Source organism: Salmo salar, chromosome ssa11, assembly GCF_905237065.1.
Source record: "Salmo salar chromosome ssa11, Ssal_v3.1, whole genome shotgun sequence".
NCBI lineage: Eukaryota > Metazoa > Chordata > Actinopteri > Salmoniformes > Salmonidae > Salmo > Salmo salar.
In genome coordinates, this window is record NC_059452.1 from 69998347 (window position 1) to 70018910 (window position 20564).

The 20564-nt window shown below is 42.3% G+C and overlaps 1 long non-coding RNA gene across 1 annotated transcript; it reads right to left on the reverse strand.

Moving 5' to 3' along the window:
* Positions 1-214: 214 nt before the first annotated feature.
* On the reverse strand, positions 215-19103 carry LOC123725256 (uncharacterized). The gene is made up of 3 exons (XR_006757759.1): positions 18146-19103; positions 2096-2137; positions 215-1998 (listed from the first exon to the last, which is right to left on the reverse strand). It is a non-coding gene; the product is annotated as an uncharacterized lncRNA (long non-coding RNA).
* Positions 19104-20564: the final 1461 nt, after the last annotated feature.

Here is a 20564-nt window from a genome sequence, read left to right on the forward strand (position 1 = left end):
ACGTATGTGGACACCCCTTCAAAATAGTGGATTCGGCTATTTCAGCCACACCTGTAAAATCAAGCACACCGCCATGCAATCTCCATAGACAAACATTGGCAGTAGAACGGCCTTACTGAAGAGCTCAATGACTTTCAACGTGGCACCGGCATAGGATGCCACCTTTCCAGTCAGTTCGTCAAATTTCTGCCCTACTAGAGCTGCCCCGGTCAACTGTAAGTGCTGTTATTGTGAAGTAGAAACATCTAGGATCAAAAAAGCTCAGCTGCGAAGTGGTAGGCCACACAAACTCACAGAACATGACAAAGTACAGAACAGTTATAGACAAGGACATTAAATACAATTATTAGAATAATAATCAAAAACATTAAAAAAAATAAGAAGAAAATAGTTAAATATTGGAAAGACACAACAAAAATACTACTGTACTTACACACACTAGTCACACTATTCACTATTCATGTTTGTCCTTGCATAAATTCAAGCAGCACTTACCAGTCCTTCACTGATCCAGATTAACCCTGAAATTAGGTAATATGTTTTAACCATGTAGTGGTGTTCTCAGTTAATATAAGACATTTTGCCAGATATATTTAGCCTACAAGGGCCACCATTGTGTTTGCCTGCTATCCAAACTAAAGACAGCAATTTGCTAGCTAACAACAGCTCTCAAAACATTCAAGGTCCAGAAAGCTGCATAGACTGCTATTCTGGCATCTGAGAAAAATGCTTTTAGCACCTTTCAACAGCTTCTAATCTCGTGTTATTTCAGGATTCCTCTGGTCCTTCACTTAAATTGCTTCCTGCAAGCATGGACAATGGAACATGTTTAACAATTGTAACCTAGGTGTAAAATAGCAACCTCATAATGTTGCTAGGGGAAATTACCCAAAATGCATTAGGGGAAATTACCCAAAATGTGCTATGATTTAAAAATGTTACCTTTTGATTTATAATATTTAATTAATCTGCAACTTGTACCATTATTAAACCACACAGTGTTAATTTCCATTAAATTATCTACGTAATTATGTTGAAACTTTGCAATGCCTTTTCTGAAGCATTTATTGGTGGGTGGCCCATTGACTACTACAGTTTATCCATTCACCCCCTAATCACTCACCAAACTCTCCCTCTCCTATTCTCTTCCTTCTCAGACAGGTTTTTCTACATATTTCCACTGCAACTGCTAACCACTCTACGAGTCAGCTGTTGTTTTGAATAAATGCTTGCATTTGCATGTGTTCATGTGTGCATGTGCACGTGTTTGTGTGTGAGTGAGAGAGAGAGAGCGAGAGCGAGAGAGAATATAGTCTGCTGCAGTTTTAGTCTGGTCAACTAGATGGCACCAGAGTGAAACAGATGCTTGCTGTTGAGGGACAGAACCAGTCCTCATTCCCCTCTGCCTCCTCTCAGATGGATGTGAGCCAGAGGGCTGAGATGGCCTTAAAAAAAAGAGAGGGGGGGGTAAAGAGAAGGAGAGAGAAAGTGAGAGAGACACCTGGAGGAGTGTACGTCAGTGAACAAGAGATGAGCAAGTCTAAGAGGAGATGACATAAGAGGTCAGAAGAAAGAGGGACAGGGGGAACAAGATTAACAGAGAGGGAAATGAAACAAGACAGCAGTCAGGTAAACAAGCGAGGGAGCAATCTATTAAAGCTGAGAGATCAAAATAGAGAGGGAGGGAGAGGAACAGAGTGCGGAGTTATGGAAGAAAAATGGGATGAATTAACTGTCTGGTGACCTTTAGAGCGGCTAAACTTTGTTTGGCTGTTACCACGACAATGTATGTCTTACTTTGGCTCTGTGTGTCTGTGTGTGTGTCTGTTTGTTTGTCTATCGGTGTGCATGCAGGTGTTTCTTTGTATGCAGGTGTATGTTATTTTAACTTGCCCTCTCTCTGAACCCTTTTTCCATCCCTTCATCCCTACATCCTTCTATCCATTCTTCCCTCCATTCCTCTCCTCTGAGGTTTGATGTTAGGCAGGGATGACAGTCCTATATGGGACATCAAACAGAGCATATAACCCAGGTCTCCCCACAGGCTTTAGAAGTCTGAACACTGGTTCAGAACAGAACAGACTCACATACACACCTTGATGTGGATGTCCAGGTGCTTCACTGATGTAGTAACTGTCTGAAACAAACATGAAAATAAACTATTCAAATCAAATCAAATTGTATTGGTCACATACACGTGTTTAGCAGATGTTATTGCTGGTGTGACGAAATGCTTGTGTGTCTAGCTCCGACAGTGCAGTAATATCTAACAAGTAATATCTAACAATTTCACAACATATACCCAATACACACAAATCTAAGTAAAGAATTAAGAATATATAAATATATGGACGAGCAATGTCAGAGCGGCATTGACTAAGATACAGTAGAATAGTATAGAATACAGTATATAAACTCAGCAAAAAAAAAGAAAAGTCCCTTTTTCAGGACCCTGTCTTTCAAAGATAATTCGTAAAAATCCAAATAACTTCACAGATCTTCATTGTAAAGGGTTTAAACACTGTTTTCCATGCTTGCTCAATGAACCATAAACAATTAATGAACATGCACCTGTAGAACGGTCGTTAAGACACTAACGGCTTACAGACAGTAGGCAATTAAGGTCACAGTTATGAAAATTTAGGACACTAAAGAGGTTTTTCTACTGACTCTGAAAAACACCAAAAGAAAAATGCCCAAGGTCCCTGCTCAACTGCGTGAACGTGCCTTAGGCGTGCTGCAAGGAGGCATGAGGACTGCAAATGTGGCCAGGGCAATATATTGCAATGTCCATACTGTGAGACGCCTAAGACAGCGCTACAGGGATACAGGACGGACAGCTGATCGTCCTCGCAGTGGCAGACCACGTGTAACAACACCTGCACAGGATCGGTATATCCGAACATCACACCTGCGGGACAGGTACAGGATGGCAACAACAACTGCCCGAGTTAAACCAGGAATGCACAATCCCTCCATCAGTGCTCTTACTGTCCGCAATAGGCTGAGAGAGGCTGGACTGAGGGCTTGTAGGCCTGTTGTAAAGCAGGTCCTCACCAGACATCACTGGCAACAGCGTCGCTTATTTTTACATATGAGATGACTAATGCAAGATATGTAAACATTATTAAAGTGACATTATTAAAGTTACTAGTGTTCCATTTATTGAAGTGGCCAGTGATTTCAAGTCTGTGTATATAGGCAGCAGCCTCTCTGTGCTAGGGATGGCTATTTACTCACTAGCCTCACTAGCTTTAAGCACCAGCTGTCAGAGCAGCTCACAGATCACTGCACCTGTACATAGCCCATCTATAATTTAGCCCAAACTACTACCTCTTCCCCTACTGTATTTATTTATTTTGCTCCTTTGCACCATATTATTTATATTTTATCTTTGAACTTTCTTCAAACTACAAATCTACCATTCCAGTGTTTTTCTTGCTATACTTTATTAACTTTGCCAGATTGGCATTTTTTTGCCTTTACCTCCCTTATTTCACATCATTTGCTCACATTGTATATAGTCTTATTTTTTTTTTTCTTCTACTGCATCATTGATTGTATGTTGTTTTACTCCATGTGTAACTCTGTGTTTTTGTATGTTGTCGAACTGCTTTGCTTTATCTTGGCCAGGTCGCAATTGTAAATGAGAACTTGTTCTCAACTTGCCTACCTGGTTAAATAAAGGTGAAATAAAATAAAATAAAATAAATTTAACAGTCTGATGGCTTTGCGATAGGAGCTGTTTTTCAGTCTCTTTATCAGCTTTGATGCACCTGTACTGATCTCGCCTTCTAGATGATAGTGGGGTGAACAAGCAGTGGCTCGGGTGGTTGTTGTCCTTGATTATCTTTTTTGGCCTTCCTGTGACATCGGGTGCTGTAGGTGTCCTGGAGGGCAGGCAGTTTGCCCCCGGTGATGCGTTGGGAAGACCGCACCACCCTCTGGTGAGCCCTGCAGTTGTGGGCGGTGCAGTTGCCGTACCAGGCGGTCATAAAGCCCGACAGGATGCTCTCAATTGTGCGTCTGTAAAGGTTTGTGAGGGTTTTAGGTGACAAGCCAAATTTCTTCAGCCTCCTGAGGTTGAAGAGATGCTGTTGTGCCTTCTTCACCGCACTGTCTGTGTGGGTGGACCATTTCAGTATGTCAGTGATGTGTACGCCGAGGAACTGGAAACTTTCCACCTTCTCCACTGCAGTCCCGTCTATGTGGATAGGGTGGTGCTCCCTCAGCTGTTTCCTGAAGTCCACGATCATCTCCTTTGTTTTGTTGATGTTGGGTGAGAGGTTGTTTTCCTGGCACCACACTCCCAGAGCCTTCACCTCTTCCCCGTAGGCTGTCTCGTCATTGTTGGTAATCAAGCCTACTACTGTTGTGTCGTCTGCAAACTTGATGATTGAGTTGGAGGTGTGCTTGGCGGGGTCTGAGTATGCACCCTTGTGGGGCTCCAGTGTTGAGGATCAGCGAAGTGGAGGTGTTGTTTCCTACCTTCACCACCTGGGGTTGGCCCGTCGGGAAGTCCAGGACCCAGTTGCACAGGGCGGGGTTCAGACCCAGGGCCACGAGCTTAATGATGAGCTTGGAGGGTACTATGGTGTTAAAAATCTGAGCTATAGTCAATGGACAGCATTCTTACATAGGTATTCCTCTTTTCCAGATGGGATAGGGCAGTGTGCAGTGTGATGACGATTGTATCATCTGTGAACCTATTGGGGCAGTAAACAACTTGTAGTGGGTCTAGGGTGACAGGTAAGGTAGAGGTGATATGATCCTTCACTAGTCTTTCAAAGCACTTCATGATAACAGAAGTGAGTGCTACGGGGCGATAGTAATTTAGTTCAGTTACCTTTGCATTGTTTGCAATGGTGGTCATCTTGAAGCATGTGGGGACAGCAGACTGGGATAGGGAGAGATTGAATATGTCCATAAACACACCAGTCAGCTGGTCTGCGCATGCTTTGAGGACGCGGCTAGGGATGCCGTCTGGGCCGGCAGCATTTTGAAGGTTAACACGTTTAAATGTCTTACTCAGTTCGGCCGCGGAGAAGGAGAGCCCACAGTGTTTGGTAGCGGGTCGCATTGGTGGCACTGTGTTATCCTCAAAGCAGGCAAAGAAGGTGTTTAGCTTGTCTGGCAGCAAGACGTCGGTGTCTGCGACGTGGCTGGTTTTTCTTTTGTAGTCCATGATTTTCTGTAGACCCTGCCACATAGGTCTTGTGTCTGAGCCGTTGAATTGCGACTCCACTTTGTCTCTATACTGATGTTTTGCCTGTTTGATTGCCTTACGGAGGGAATGACTACTCTGTTTGTATTCTGCCATATTCCCAGTCACCTTGCCATGGTTAAATGCAATGGTTCGCGCTTCCACTTTTTAACAAATGCTGCCATCTATCCACGGTTTCTGGTTAGGGTAGGTTTTAATAGTGGGTACAACATCTCCTATACACCTCCTGATAAACTCAGCCACCGTCTCAGTATATTTGTCGATATTATTCTCGGAAGCTACCTGGAACATATGCCAGTCCGCGTGAGCAAAACAATCTTGAAGCGTGGATTGCGTTGAATAGTCCTTAGCATGGGTACTTCCTGTATCCAATAGTTCTATAGAGTATGAGTATAGAGTATGTAATAGCACATAACATTTTCTTGGCTAACAATGTAAGAAATAATATATAACAAAACAAAATACTGCAAGGTTTCTTAACATCTAGAAGCGAGGCAGCCCTCTCTGTCAGTACAATTTGCAAACAAGTGTTTTTGTTAGCACAACACAGATGCCACAATCCCTGGTTTTCAGGTTATGCAATGAAACGGATTTGTAATTCACTAGCAAAGTACATAACAACATAAGCATTGGACAGAGTGGTAATAGAACAGCTAATTTAACTCTTAGGGATCGCGGACCGCTAGTGGTCCACCTGCGACAACATCCGGTGAAATTGCAGAGCGCCATAATCAAAATAAGAAAACCTAAATATTAAACATTCATGAAAAATACAGGTGTCTTACATCATTTAAAAGCTTAACTTCTCATTAATCCAACTGCTTTGTCAGATTTCAAAAAGGCTTTACGGCGAAAGCATACCATGCTATTATCTGAGGACAGCGTCCCACATAAAACAACTTTTTCAACCAGCACCGGCTTCACAAAAAAATCACAAATAGCGATAAAATAAATCACTTACCTTTGAAGATCTCCCTCTGCTTGCAATCCCAAGGGTCCCAGGTACACAATGAATGTTTGTTTTGTTCGATAAAGTCCTTTATCCAAAAAGTCTGTTTAGTTGGTGCCATTGATTTCAGTAATCCACTTCTTCAACATGCACACAAATGAATCCAAAAAGCTACCAGTAAACTTCGTCCAAACAAGTCAAACAATGTTTCTAATCAATCCTCAGGTACCCTAATATGTAAATAAACAATCATATTTCAGACGGAAAGAACGGTGTTCAATAGAAAAGGAAAATAACGAAGAGCGCGCCCTCGTTCACGCACGCCAAAAGTCTACCTGTCCTGATGAGAACACCTTGTATAAACTATAACTACTTGTTTGTTTTTCAAGAAACAAGCCTGAAACCCTTTCTAAAGACTGTTGACATCTAGTGGAAGCCAAAGGAACTGCAATCTGGGTCCTATTTTTTTGTAAATCCCATAGGCTAGTATTGAAAAGGCTTGTGACCTCAAAAAAAAAATATGGATGTAATTTTCCTTGGGTTTTTGCCTGCCATATCAGTTCTGTTATACTCACATACATTATTTTAACAGTTATAGAAACTTCAGAGTGTTTTCTATCCACTTCTACCAATTATATGCATATCCTGGCCTCTGGGCCTGGGTAACAGCACGTCAGTCATCCGGAAATTCAGGATACTGCCACCTAGCCTTAAGATTAATGGATGTTTTCTCCAATTAGTAATTGTCTCCAGTAATGGCATGGTGTCAATCAATACTACACTCAGCACTCTGATAACCCAGATTGCTAACCACTCCCGCCAATCTGGCAGTGTCCCACCTGCATTTAAGACAGCTGTCATCAGCCCCTTCTGAAGAAGCCCATCCTGGACCCGGAATTGCTGGCCAATTACAGTCCAATATCCAACCACCAAGCTTTAACTTCCTGACTGGTGTCTTGAGATGTTGCTTCAATATATCCACATAATTTTCCTCCCTCATGATGCCATCTATTTTGTGAAGTGCACCAGTCCCTTCTGCAGCCAAGCACCCCCACAACATGATGCTGCACCCCCGTGCTTCACGGTTGGATGGTATTCTTCGGCTTGCAAGCCTCCCCCTTTTTCCTCCAAACATGACGATGTAATTATGGCCAAACAGTTCTATGTTTGTTTCATCAGACCAGAGGACATTTCTCCAAAAAAGTACGATCTTTGTCCCCATGTGCAGTTGCAAACTGTTGTCTGGCTTTTTTTATGGCGGTTTTTGAGCAGTGCTTCGTCCTTGCTGAGCAGCCTTTCAGGTTATGTCGATATAGGACTCGTTTTACTGTGGATATAGATACTTTTGTACCTGTTTCCTCCAGCATCTTCACAAGGTCCTTTGCTGTTGTTCTGGGATTGATTAGGCACTTTTCGCTCCAAAGTACGTTCATCTCTAGGAGACAGAACGCGTGTGAGTTTGCAGGTACCTAAAAAAGTGGGTATTGGGAATATTATGGTCAACTATCCAAGTATCGAATGAGACAAATGTGATATCAGCAAATAGGTCACAAAAACCACCTGGCCATTCCTATGCCAGAACTGGAATATTGTGTCAATCTGAGTTGCTGGGGAAAGATGTTAAGATGTTAATTGGGAGAAGCAGCTTGCTTGGTTAAGGCTAAAGTGATTTCGGAATTTGGACCAGATTTTAAGGGAGTTCTTGACAATGGGATTCAAAACATGGGTGCCAAGATTCTTAGGTAGAGCACAGTAATGAGACAGGAGAAGGTGGGAGGCTTGACAGTAACTCCATGATAGCCCAAGTTGGACCAAACTTTTTTTCAAATGTAGAAACCCAATAAACACATTTAGATATATATGCTGACCAGTAGTCAGCCCGCCTGTGGGTTTAGATCTCTCTGGATATACTTTTCTCATTCGTGGATTTTACTTATTCAAAATGAAGTTGAAATAGCAGCTGTCCAGTTGTTTGAACATCAACTTTGGCAGAAAAATGTGAATCTTTGAAATAAGTACAAAAACCTAGATAGTATAGTCTTCTTGACAGAATGAATGTGCCCTGCTAATGAAATGGGAAGAGACAACCACTGTATGAAATCCTGCTGAGTGCGCTCCAGGAGTGTTTTGAAGTGATGTTTAAACAGAACCTTAATGAGCGTGTGATCTTTATCCCTAAATAAGTAAAGACCTGATGCTCCACTTTAAACAGGAAATTGGCATGCTCAATACCCTCTGCTAACTGGCACACTTTTTTTGTAAGGTTTAACTTGTAACCAGAGAATTTCCCAAAACCTTGTAGCATGACTAAGAGATAGGGTATAGACTCCACAGGGCTTGAGATATATAGAAGAACATCATCTGCATATAAGGACACCTTGTGAGTTATGTCGCCCCTTAGTATTCCCTTAATCCTCTCCTCCGAGAGGCTCCTACTCCTCCTATTGAGCCTTTCCTCCAAGAGGCTCAATAGCCATATCAAATAGGAAATGGATAAACAGCAACCCTGCCTGGCCCCCCTGTGGAGAGGGAAGTAGCTGGAGGTAACATTGTTGGTGCGAACAGAAGCCACTGAGGATGAGTACAAAATCTTAATCCAGGAAAGGAATGACAGACCAAACCCAAATCTCTCTAGTACTGTAAATAGATATTCTCAGTCAACCCGGTCAAAAGCCTTCTCAGCATCAAGAGAGATGACAACCTCTGGCTGTAGAGTTGAGTTGGCAGAATAAAGAACATTAAATAGCAGCTTTATATTATAGAAAGATTAACTACCTGAGATATAGCCAGTTTGGTGAGAGTTAATTATGCTAGGAATCACTGTCTGTAAACTGCGCGAGAGGACCTGCTCTTTACTCTGACGAGTAAAGAGAAGAGTAGAATTGCTTAAAATGATTGTTGATTTCTTTGGGATTGGTAGAAGTTAAATCAGCTGCAACACCGATATCAGGTATGGTGCTGCTAGCAGTGGATTATGGAAGCTGGTGAGATAACTTGCCAGCTTTCTCTCCGTGTTCATAAAATATCTGCCTCGACTTTAACACAAGCTGCTCGGCTTGTTTTGTGGAAGAAAAATTAAATTCCGATTGAAGTAGCAGTCTCTCTTTGTAGAGTTCCGGAGTTGGAGAAGAGGCATATCTGTTGTCCACATCTAGAATGGGTTTAGATAGCTTCGATATGCGTTTAGTGCGCTGTTTGTTGTCATGCGCTGTGTATGAAAAAATGTGGCCCCTTAGATACGCTTTTAACAACTCCTACACAGTAGAATGAGAAATGTCAGGGGTGCAGTTGACCTGTAAAAAAAATCAATGTGAGTTGATATATACTGCTCAAAAAAATAAAGGGAACACTTAAACAACATCCTAGATCTGAATGAAAGAAATAATCTTATTAAATACTTTTTTCTTTGCATAGTTGAATGTGCTGACAACAAAATCACACAAAAATAATCAATGGAAATCCAATTTATCAACCCATGGATGTCTGGATTTGGAGTCACACTCAAAATTAAAGTGGAAAACCACACTACAGGCTGATCCAACTTTGATGTAATGTCCTTAAAACAAGTCAAAATGAGGCTCAGTAGTGTGTGTGGCCTCCATGTGCTTGTATGACCTCCCTACAACGCATGGGCATGCTCCTGATGAGGTGGCAGATGGTCTCCTGAGAGATCTCCTCCCAGACCTGGACTAAAGCATCCGCCAACTCCTGGACAGTCTGTGGTGCAACGTGGCGTTGGTGGATGGAGCGAGACATGATGTCCCAGATGTGCTCAATTGGATTCAGGTCTGGGGAATGGGCGGGCCAGTCCATAGCATCAATGCCTTCCTCTTGCAGGAACTGCTGACACACTCCAGCCACATGAGGTCTAGCATTGTCTTGCATTAGGAGGAACCCAGGGCCAACCGCACCAGCATATGGTCTCACAAGGGGTCTGAGGATCTCATCTCGGTACCTAATGGCAGTCAGGCTACCTCTGGCGAGCACATGGAGGGCTGTGCGGCCCCCCCAAAGAAATGCCACCCCACATCATGACTGACCCACCGCCAAACCGGTCATGCTGGAGGATGTTGCAGGCAGCAGAACGTTCTCCACGGCGTCTCCAGACTCTGTCACGTCTGTCACGTGCTCAGTGTGAACCTGCTTTCATCTGTGAAGAGCACAGGGCGCCAGTGGCGAATTTGCCAATCTTGGTGTTCTCTGGCAAATGCCAAACGTCCTGCACAGTGTTGGGCTGTAAGCACAACCCCCACCTGTGGACGTCGGGCCCTCATACCTCCCTCATGGAGTCTGTTTCTGACCGTTTGAGCAGACACATGCACATTTGTGGCCTGCTGGAGATCATTTTGCAGGGCTCTGGCAGTGATTCTCCTGCTCCTCCTTGCATAAAGGCAGAGGTAGCGGTCCTGCTGCTGGGTTGTTGCCCTCCTACGGCCTCCTCCACATCTCCTGATGTACTGTCCTGTCTCCTGGTAACGCCTCCATGCTCTGGATACTACACTGACAGACACAGCAAACCTTCTTGCCACAGCTCGCATTGATGTGCCATCCTGGATGAGCTGCACTACCTGAGCCACTTGTGTGGGTTGTAGACTCCGTCTCATGCTACCACTAGAGTGAAAGCACCGCCAGCATTCAAAAGTGACCAAAACATCAGCCAGGAAGCATAGGAACTGAGAAGTGGTCTGTGGTCACCACCTGCTGAACCACTCCTTTATTGGGGGTGTCTTGCTAATTGCCTATAATTTCCACCTGTTGTCTATTCCATTTGCACAACAGCATGTGAAATGTATTGTCAATCAGTGTTGCTTCCTAAGTGGACAGTATGATTTCACAGAAGTGTGATTGACTTGGAGTTACATTGTGTTGTTTAAGTGTTCCCTTTATTTTTTTGAGCAGTGTATATATTTTTAAAGGCACTACATGATAGTAGTAATACTGTCCGGAAAGCGGATATCTAGCTGGACAGGGCTATGGTCTGAGATAAAGATGCTGTGATATTGGCTATTAGTTACAAAAGGAAGAATTCTATTGTCCGGCAGGAAGAAGTCAATCCTAGAGTATGAGAGGTGGACTGGAGAAAAAATGAGAACTGTTTAGCAGTGGGATTGCTCCTCCTCCATGGATTAGACAAATTATGGGATTCTAGAAATGAGTTGATTACTGCGCTCAATTTTGAAGTTACATTGTTGTGCATCGGTCTGGATCTGTCTAGACTTGGATGTAGTACACAATTGAAATCTCTGCCCAATATCAAATGATGAGAGTTGAGGTCGGGAAGTGTTGCAATGAAGTCAGGAAAATGTTTGCGTCATCCCAATTAGGACCGGAGAGGTTAGCCAGATAACATATCTACCATTAGTATCTGAAATGACTTTGGAGGAGACAAACGGGGTGGCTTTTCTGATAAGGAAGGCTGTCCCTCTGGCCTTAGCACTAAAGTTGAAGTGAAATATTTGGTCCACCCATCCTCTCCTTAGTTTATCATGGTCGCTGGACCGGAGATGGGTCTCCTGGAGAAAAACGATGTCCAAACTTAAAGACTTAAGATGAGCACACACTCGGCTATGCTTGACCACATGATTCATTCCTTTTAAGTTCCAGCTGATAAAGCTAGTGGAGCCTAGAGTACGTGAATTAGGCATAGTCATAGAAATTACACAGAACAAAAATATAAACGCAACATGTAAAGTGTTGGTCCCATGTTTCATGAGCTGAAATAAATATCCCAGAAATGTTCCATACGCACAAAAATCGTACTTATCAAAATGTTGAGCACAAATTTGTTCACATCCCTGTTAGAGAGCATTTCTCCTTTGCCAAGATATTCAATCCACCTGACAGGTGTGGCATATCAATAAACTGATTAAACAGCATGAACATTGCACAGGTGCACCTTGTGCTGGGGACAATAAAAGGCCACTCTAAAATGTGCAGTTTTGTCACACAACACAATGCCACAGACGTCTCAAGTTTTGAGGGAGAGTGCAATTTGCATGCTGACTGCAGAAATGTCTACCAGAGCTGTTGCCAGATAATTGAATGTTAATTTCTCTACCATAAGCTGCCTGCAATGTCGTTTTAGAGAATTTAACAGTACGTCCAACCGGCCTCACAACCGCAGACCATGTGTATGGCTACGTGTGGGTGAGCAGTTTGCTGATGTCAACGTTGTGAACAGAGTCCCTCATGGTGGTGGTGGGGCAGGCATAAGCTACGAACAACGAACACAATTGCATATTAACAATAGCAATTTCAATGCACAGAGATACCCTACGAAGAGATCCTTGATGAAAACCTGCTCCAGAGCTTTCAGGACCTCAGATTGGGTTGAAGGTTCACCTTCCAACAGGACAATGACCCTAAGCACACAGTCAAGACAACGCAGGGGTCCTTGAGTGGCCCAGCCAGAACCCGGACTTGAACATCTCTGGAGAGACATGAAAATAGCTGTGCAACGACGCTCCCCATCAAACCTGTCAGAGCTTGAGGATCTGCAGAGAAGTTTTTGTTATGTAGTTTATCTATAAGTAGTTTATTTTTTATGTAGTTTATTTATAGATTTTAAGATATGAGAACAGAAACAAAAACAGTACAACAACCCCAACCCCTCATTCACCCACCAATCCCATCCATCCACACCAATAATAGAAAGAAAAACAAAATAAAAACAATGGGGGGGAAAAATCGGTATCAGTTTAAGTCTAACTTTTGTCTGGACCCATGCAGTGTACCTAACCTTTTCCGGAGGCAGAGATGACATCACCTCCTCAACCCAAAGCATAAAGGAAGGTGGCTTTGCAGACTTCCGGTGAAAGAGGACAAGACGGTGAGCTAGCTGCAAGGCAAATTCTGTCGCATTCGCCTGATGTGTGATAACATTCTGATCTAGGGGAAGTACTACAAAAATAGCAGTGAACAGGTTGGGGCTAATAGTTTTAATACACACAGTACCAGTCAAAAGTTTGGACACACCTACTCATTCAAGGGTTTCTTTATTTTTGCTATTTTCTACATTGTAGAATAATAGTGGAGACATCAACACTATGATATAACACATATGGAGTCATGTAATAACCAAAAAAGTGTTAAACAAATCAAAATATATTTGAGATTCTTCAAAGTAGCCACCATTTGCCTTGATGACAGCTTTGCCCACTCTTGGCATTCTCTCAACCAGCTTCATGAGGTAGTCACCTGGGGCCGGATTCACAAAACATTACTACCGAAAAAAACATAAGAAGTTTCTTAAGGAAAAAAATAAGAAGTTCATAAGATAGTTCATAAATGCAATTCCTCAAAATGTCCTTAGGAATTCATAGTTTTCTTAGGAACTTCATAAATATCTTCTTATGTGTCATTGACATTAGTGACGTGCTTGAAACCAATAAATAAGCTTATGTGACAGGGATGATAGGATTTGGTTACATTGTAGAATAATAGTGGAGACAACAACCCAAAAAGTGTTAAACAAATCCAAATATATTTTATATTTGAGATTCTTCAAAGTAGCCACCTTTTGCCTTTATGACAGCTTTGCACAATCTTGGCATTCTCTCAACCAGTTTCATGAGGAATGCTTTTCCAACAGTCTTGAAGGAGTTCCCACATATGCTGAGCACTTGTTGGCTGCTTTTCCTTCACTCTGCGGTCCAACTCATCCCAAACCATCTCAATTGGGTAGATGTCGGGTGATTGCGGAGGCCAGGTCATCTGATGCAGCACTCCATCATTCTCCTTCTTGGTCAAATAGCCGTTACACAGCCTGGAGGTGGGTTGGGTCATTGTCCTGTTGAAAAATAAATGATAGTCCCACTAAGCGCAAACCAGATGGGATGGCGTATTGCTACGGAATGCTGTGGTAGCCATGCTAGGTTAAGTGTGCCTTGAATTCAAAATAAATCAGACAGTGTAAGTAGCAAAGCAGCCCCACACCGTCACACATCCTCCTCCATGCTTCACTGTGGGAACCACACATTTGGAGATCATCCATTCACCTACTCTGCATTTCACTAAGACACGGCGGTTGGAACGAAAAAATCTCAAATTTGGACATATCAGACCAAAGGACAGATTTCCACTGGTCTAATGTCCATAGCTCGTGTTTTTTGACCTAAGAAAGTCTCTTCTTCTTATTGATATCCTTTAGTAGTGGTTTCTTTGCAGCAACTCGACCATGAAGGCATGATATACGCAGTCTCTGAACAGTTCAAGTTGAGATGTGTCTGTTACTTGAACTCTGTGAAGCATTTATTTGGGTTGTAATCTGAGGTGCAGTTGACTCTAATGAACTTATCCTCTGCAGCAGAGGTAACTCTGCATCTTCCTTTCCTGTGGCGGTCCTCATGAGAGACAGTTTCATCATTGTGCTTGATGGTTTTTGCAACTGCACTTGAAATTTTCCGCATTGACTGACCTTCATGTCTTAAAGTAGTGATGGACTGTTGTTTCTCTTTGCTTATTTGAGCTATTCTTGTCATAATATGGACTTGGTCTTTTACCAAATAGGGCTATCTTCTGTATACCACCCCTACCTTGTCACAAGACAACTTAATGGCTCAAACTCATTAAGAATGAACGAAATTCCACAAGTTAACCATTAACAAGGCACACCTGTTAATTTAATCTCATTCCAGGGAACGGATTCACAAAACCTTCTTAAGAAGAAATGTCTTTCTTAACTATAGACATGAAGAAAGTTAAGCAAAGTCGCTATTCCTCAATAAAGTTATTGGAAATGTTTCTTCCTAAGAAAAACGTTAACCTGTTATGGATAGGGGGCAGTATTTTCACGGCCGGATAAAAAACATACCCGATTTAATCTGATTATTACTCCTGCCCAGAAACTAGAATATGCATATAATTATTAGCTTTGGGTAGAAAACTGTTTGAATGGTGTCTGTGAGTATAACAGAACTCATTTGGCAGGCCAAAACCTGAGAAGATTCTGTACAGGAAGTACCCTGTCTGACCATTTCTTGGCCTTCTTGATTATCTCTATCCAAAACAGGGGATCTCTGCTGTTACGTGACACTTCCTACGGCTCCCATGGGCTCTCAGAAGGCGGCAAAAGCTGAATCGTGGCTTTGCAGGCCCTGGCTGAAAAACATTAGCGCGTTTGGATAGTGGCCGGTCAGAGTACTATGAGACTGAGGCTCGTGCACGAGTCGACTCCATGTTTACTTTCTCTCTCTTTGAACGAAAACAACCACTCTCGTTCGGAATATTATCGCTTTTTACGAGAAAAATGGCATAAAAATTGATTTTAAACAGCGGTTGACATGCTTCGAAGTACGGTAATGGAATATTTAGAATTTTTTTGTCACGAAACGCGTCGGGCGCGTAACCCTTCGTCACCCTTGGATAGTGTCTTGAACGCACGAACAAAACGCCGCTATTTGGATATAACTATAACTATGGATTATTTTGAACCAAACCAACATTTGTTATTGAAGTAGCAGTCCTGGGAGTGCATTCTGACGAAGAACACCAAAGGTAATCAAACTTTTCTAATAGTAAATCGGAGTTTGGTGAGGGTCAAACTTGGTGGGTGTCAAAATAGCTAGCCGTGATGGCTGGGCTATCTACTCAGAATATTGCAAAATGTGCTTTCACCGAAAAGCTATTTTAAAATCGGACACCTCGATTGCACAAAGGAGTTCTGTATCTATAATTTTTAAAATAATTGTTATGTTTTTTGTGAATGTTTATCGTGAGTAATTTAGTAAATTCACCGGAAGTGTTCGGTGGGAATGCTAGTTCTGAACGTCACATGCTAATGTGAAAAGCTGGTTTTTGATATAAATATGAACTTGATTGAACAAAACATGCATGTATTGTATAACATAATGTCCTAGGCGTGTCATCTGATGAAGATCATCAAAGGTTAGTGCTGCATTTAGCTGTGGTTTTGTTTTTTGTGACATTATATGCTAGCTTGAAAAATGGGTGTCTGATTATTTCTGGCTGGGTACTCTGCTGACATAATCTAATGTTTTGCTTTCGTTGTAAAGCCTTTTTGAAATCGGACAGTGTGGTTAGATAAAGGAGAGTCTTGTCTTTAAAATGGTGTAAAATAGTCATATGTTTGAAAAATTGAAGTTTTGGGTTTTTTGAGGAATTTGTAATTCGCGCCAAGCCTATCGTTGGATATTGGAGCAGGTGTTCCGCTAGCGGAACGTCTAGATGTAAGATTAAGAAGAAATGGGATTCTTGAAAATAATGTTTTAGGATTTCTTCTTGGAAATGTACATAATTTTAGGACAGCTAAAACCTTGTTTTGAGACGAATGGATACTTTTGTAAACATGAACGTTTTGTTGCGCCACAGACACAGTTGGCTACTGGATATTTAAATACAGCAAGAAAACAAATTAAACATGCATTATCTAGTTAACTAGTAATTAACAATATATTACAATATTCTAGAAGTGTTAAATAACTAGCGCTATATCGTAAATTTGCAAAGAAGAACTTGGCTAACTTAGCTAACGTTAACGTCGTTAGCTATGTTGTTGGCTATAATGTTGCTTTTTTACGGCATCACTGCCCCTTGCCATACCCCCGACGGCAGAGACAGACTCGGCCACACTTGCCCATCCTCTCTTTTTGGTCTCTGCAGCAACCCCGCAGCTATCAAGTCTCCCCAACAGCAACATTTTCCTGGCTGCTATTTCCTCCACCATCACTTCAAGCTCTTATTTTCTGAAGTTTTCATTGTGCTTTCCTTGGTTAGCCATTTCTGATTTTGATATAGCTAGTTTGAAGGCTATAATGTGTGAAAAATAACGAAATAACCAAATCCTATCATCCCTGTCACATAAGCTTATTTATTGGTTTCAAGCACGTCACTAATGTCAATGACACATAAGAAGATATTTACGAAGTTCCTAAGAAAACTACGAATTCCTAAGAACATTTTGAGGAATTGCGTTTATGAACTATCTTATGAACTTCTTATTTTTTTCCTTAAGAAACTTCTTACGTTTTTTCGGTAGTAATGTTTTGTGAATCCGGCCCCAGGTGACTACCTCATGAAGCTGGTTGAGAGAATGCCAAGAGTGTGCAAAGCTGTCATCAAGGCAAATGGTGGCTACTTTGAAGAATCTCAAATATATTTTGATTTGTTTAACACTTTTTTGGTTATTACATGACTCCATATGTGTTATATCATAGTGTTGATGTCTCCACTATTATTCTGCAATGTAGAAAATAGTAAAAAATAAAGAAAAACCCTTGAATGAGTAGGCGTCTAAACTTTTGACTGGTACTATATGTGTATTAAAACTATTAGCCCCAACCTGTTCACTGCTATTTTTGTAGTACTTCCCCTAGACCAGAATGTTATCACATATCAGGCGAATGCGACAGAATTTGCACCGCAGCTAGCTCACCGTCTTGTCCTCTTTCACTGGAAGTCTGCAGAGCCGCCTTCCTTTATGCAGTGGGTTAATTAAGAAGGTGATGTCATCTCTGCCTCCAGAAAAGGTTAGGTACACTTTGCATGGGTCCAGACAAAAGTTAGACTTAACCTGGTCCCCATTCATACAATACGCGGAGCCTGTCTTTTACTTAGTATAACTTGTATATTTGAATGGAGGGATGGGATTGGTGGGTGAATGAGGGGTTGGGGTTGTTGTACTGTTTTTGTTTCTGTTCTCATATCTGAAAATCTGTAAATAAACGACATAAAAAATAAACTACATATACATAAACTACATAACAGAAACTTCTTTCAACTGAACAGCAGGGAAACTGAGGCCCTACTTGTTGGCACCCACCACCAGGTCCAGCATGCACCAAAAACACACCTCTCCATTGCAGGACAAGAAAATCTCTCTTTCCCCCTCAGTTTCCAATCTGGGTGTAAAGGTTGATTCCTCCCTGACCTTTGACAGCCATGTCAAACAACTGTGTAAAGCGTCAATCTATCACTTCAAGAACATTGACAAACGCCATCCCACCCTCACTCACTCTGATGCAGATAAGCTTGTCCATGCCTTTATGTCCTCAATGCTGGACGACTGCAATGCACTGTTCATCGGAATCCCTGGCAGAAGTCTCCAGAAGCTCCAATACTGTGCTGCCAGTATCCTGATGAGAGTACGGAAACACCATCACATCACCACCATCCTGGCACCTTTGCGCTGGCTCCCCGTCTAATTCCTGATTGAATTCAAAACCCTCCTGCTGACTTTCCAGTATATTCATGGCAATGCCCCTCGGCCCAATCCTTATCGCAAAGAACTGCTCTCCCTCCATAACCCCACCTTCAGGTCACGCCCCCAGGACCAAGCACCGAGGTCCCTCCCGGACCACCTGAAGGCACCACAGACTCTGGGCTCCTTTAAAACTGACCTTTCTCTTTAGGAAGTATCAAGGCTCAGGCTAAGACCCCAATGCAGACACAGGAGGTGGATAGTACGAATCTCAGAGTTTATTATATAACAAGGAGCAGGAAAAAGGTAAGTCAAGGCAGGCAAAGAGTCATAATCCAAATCAGATTCAGGCAGGATCAGGTCGGACAGGCAGAAAGGTCAGAACTGGGAAGACTAGGAAAAACAAAAACTAGAGCACAGGAAACACTGTAACACGCTGGTGAGACTTGACGGGACAAGGCGAACTGGGAACAGACCATCTGAAAACGCAGGTATAAATACACAGGGGATAATGAGGGAGATGGGAGACTCCTGGTGGGGGGGTGGAGATAAGCACAAAGACAGGTGAAACAGATCAGGGTGTGACAGGAAGGCTGTCTGTTGATAGCTGTCATCCTTGGTGTCCTTGTCATTTGTAGTGTCAGCTGTGTTCTTTGTGTCCGTTGCTATGTCTAGTTGCCGCGTCAAATGTTTTATTTTATGCACTTTGTTCTGTAAATTGAAAAGCACTTTACCTTATGTAATAAATGATTTGCATTATTATTTGCTGTAACGTGCGTGTGTGTCTGTGTCTGTGTGTCTGTAATATGTGGCACATTGATATGAGATCAATATTCAGCTATCAGCAGCTTCCTTTCTACTCTCACTCTGGATAGGAAATTACCTGCAATTTCCTCGCCAGTACGTGTGTGTGTGAACACGTAATGGCAAGAAAATTACAGGTAATTTCCTATAGGCCCTAATGGCATCCAGAGTGAGAGGAGAAGAGAGACAGAAAGCTGCTAATATTGATCAAACATCAATTTGCCACATATTACAGGCACACACACACACACACACACACACACACACACACACACACACACACACACACACACACACACACACACACACACACACACACACACACACACAACACACACACACACTCTGTCTCTCTCTCTCACACACAGACACACACACATCCTAAAGCAGATGGGCTCACATAGGGGAGCTGTAACCATAACAACCTGGCCAACCAGAACAACCTCTCTCTGTGTCTATATCTCTATGACCTGTTTCTGTCTCTCCTCCCCTCGCTCAGTCACTTTTTCTCTCTGTCTCGATCTGTCTCTTTCTTTTGTCTACCTTGCTTTTGCTCCCACTGCATCTCTCCCTTCCGCTCTTCCCTCCCTCTCTTTTGTTAATACCAGCGCTGTCAAACACCAGTTTGAATACAGAGGAGCAATAAAATTGATCTGTCGTTATTGGATAGGAACACAAAGGAGTTATATGTCAGTTATGTTTCTCTCTCTGATACACACACACACAGTAAACACACAGTCAACACACAGTCAACACACTCAACACACACACTCATCATTGCAGAACATGCAGTCACAGGTGGCTGATGAGGGCTTACAATATCCTTATTTACTCTCAATTGAATTTAAATTCAAACGTGTGTTCACTCAGACTGTTAACACTCAATCAGATGTGTTAACTGCCATAATATCAGCTGCACGGTTTAGATTAATTAGCAACTGATTTCATTTTCGCAGACCTATTATGAGATCAGTGAAGTTGTTGTTCCTGTGGAGTTCCTCCAGACACCAGAGCCTGTTGTGGAAAATATTGAATCAAATACTTCTCAGATACCGGAGCTTGTGAATTCAAATAGACTTTATTACAGAGAGTAACAAAGCCGAGCAATTCCATGGAAGAACTGAATCTTCATTCTTAGTGCTTGGTTTTTATACAGTCTTACCCTTACATAACGTCGTCACTTCACTTTATGAATCTTGTTTTCTTACTTAGTTTCCATTCTCTTATTGGCTCAGACATTGGGGCATAGATTCTATTGGTGGCGTGACATGCATACTCCTACTGTTGCCTATCACTGATTAGCTAATGTTCCTGTCCAAAGGTCTTCACAAGTTCAGACCGATGTTGTCTATGTATGATTAACCTCCCTGGGCAAGGTGGGACGTTTGCGTCCCACCTAGTCAACAGCCAGTGGAATCGTGTGGCGCGAA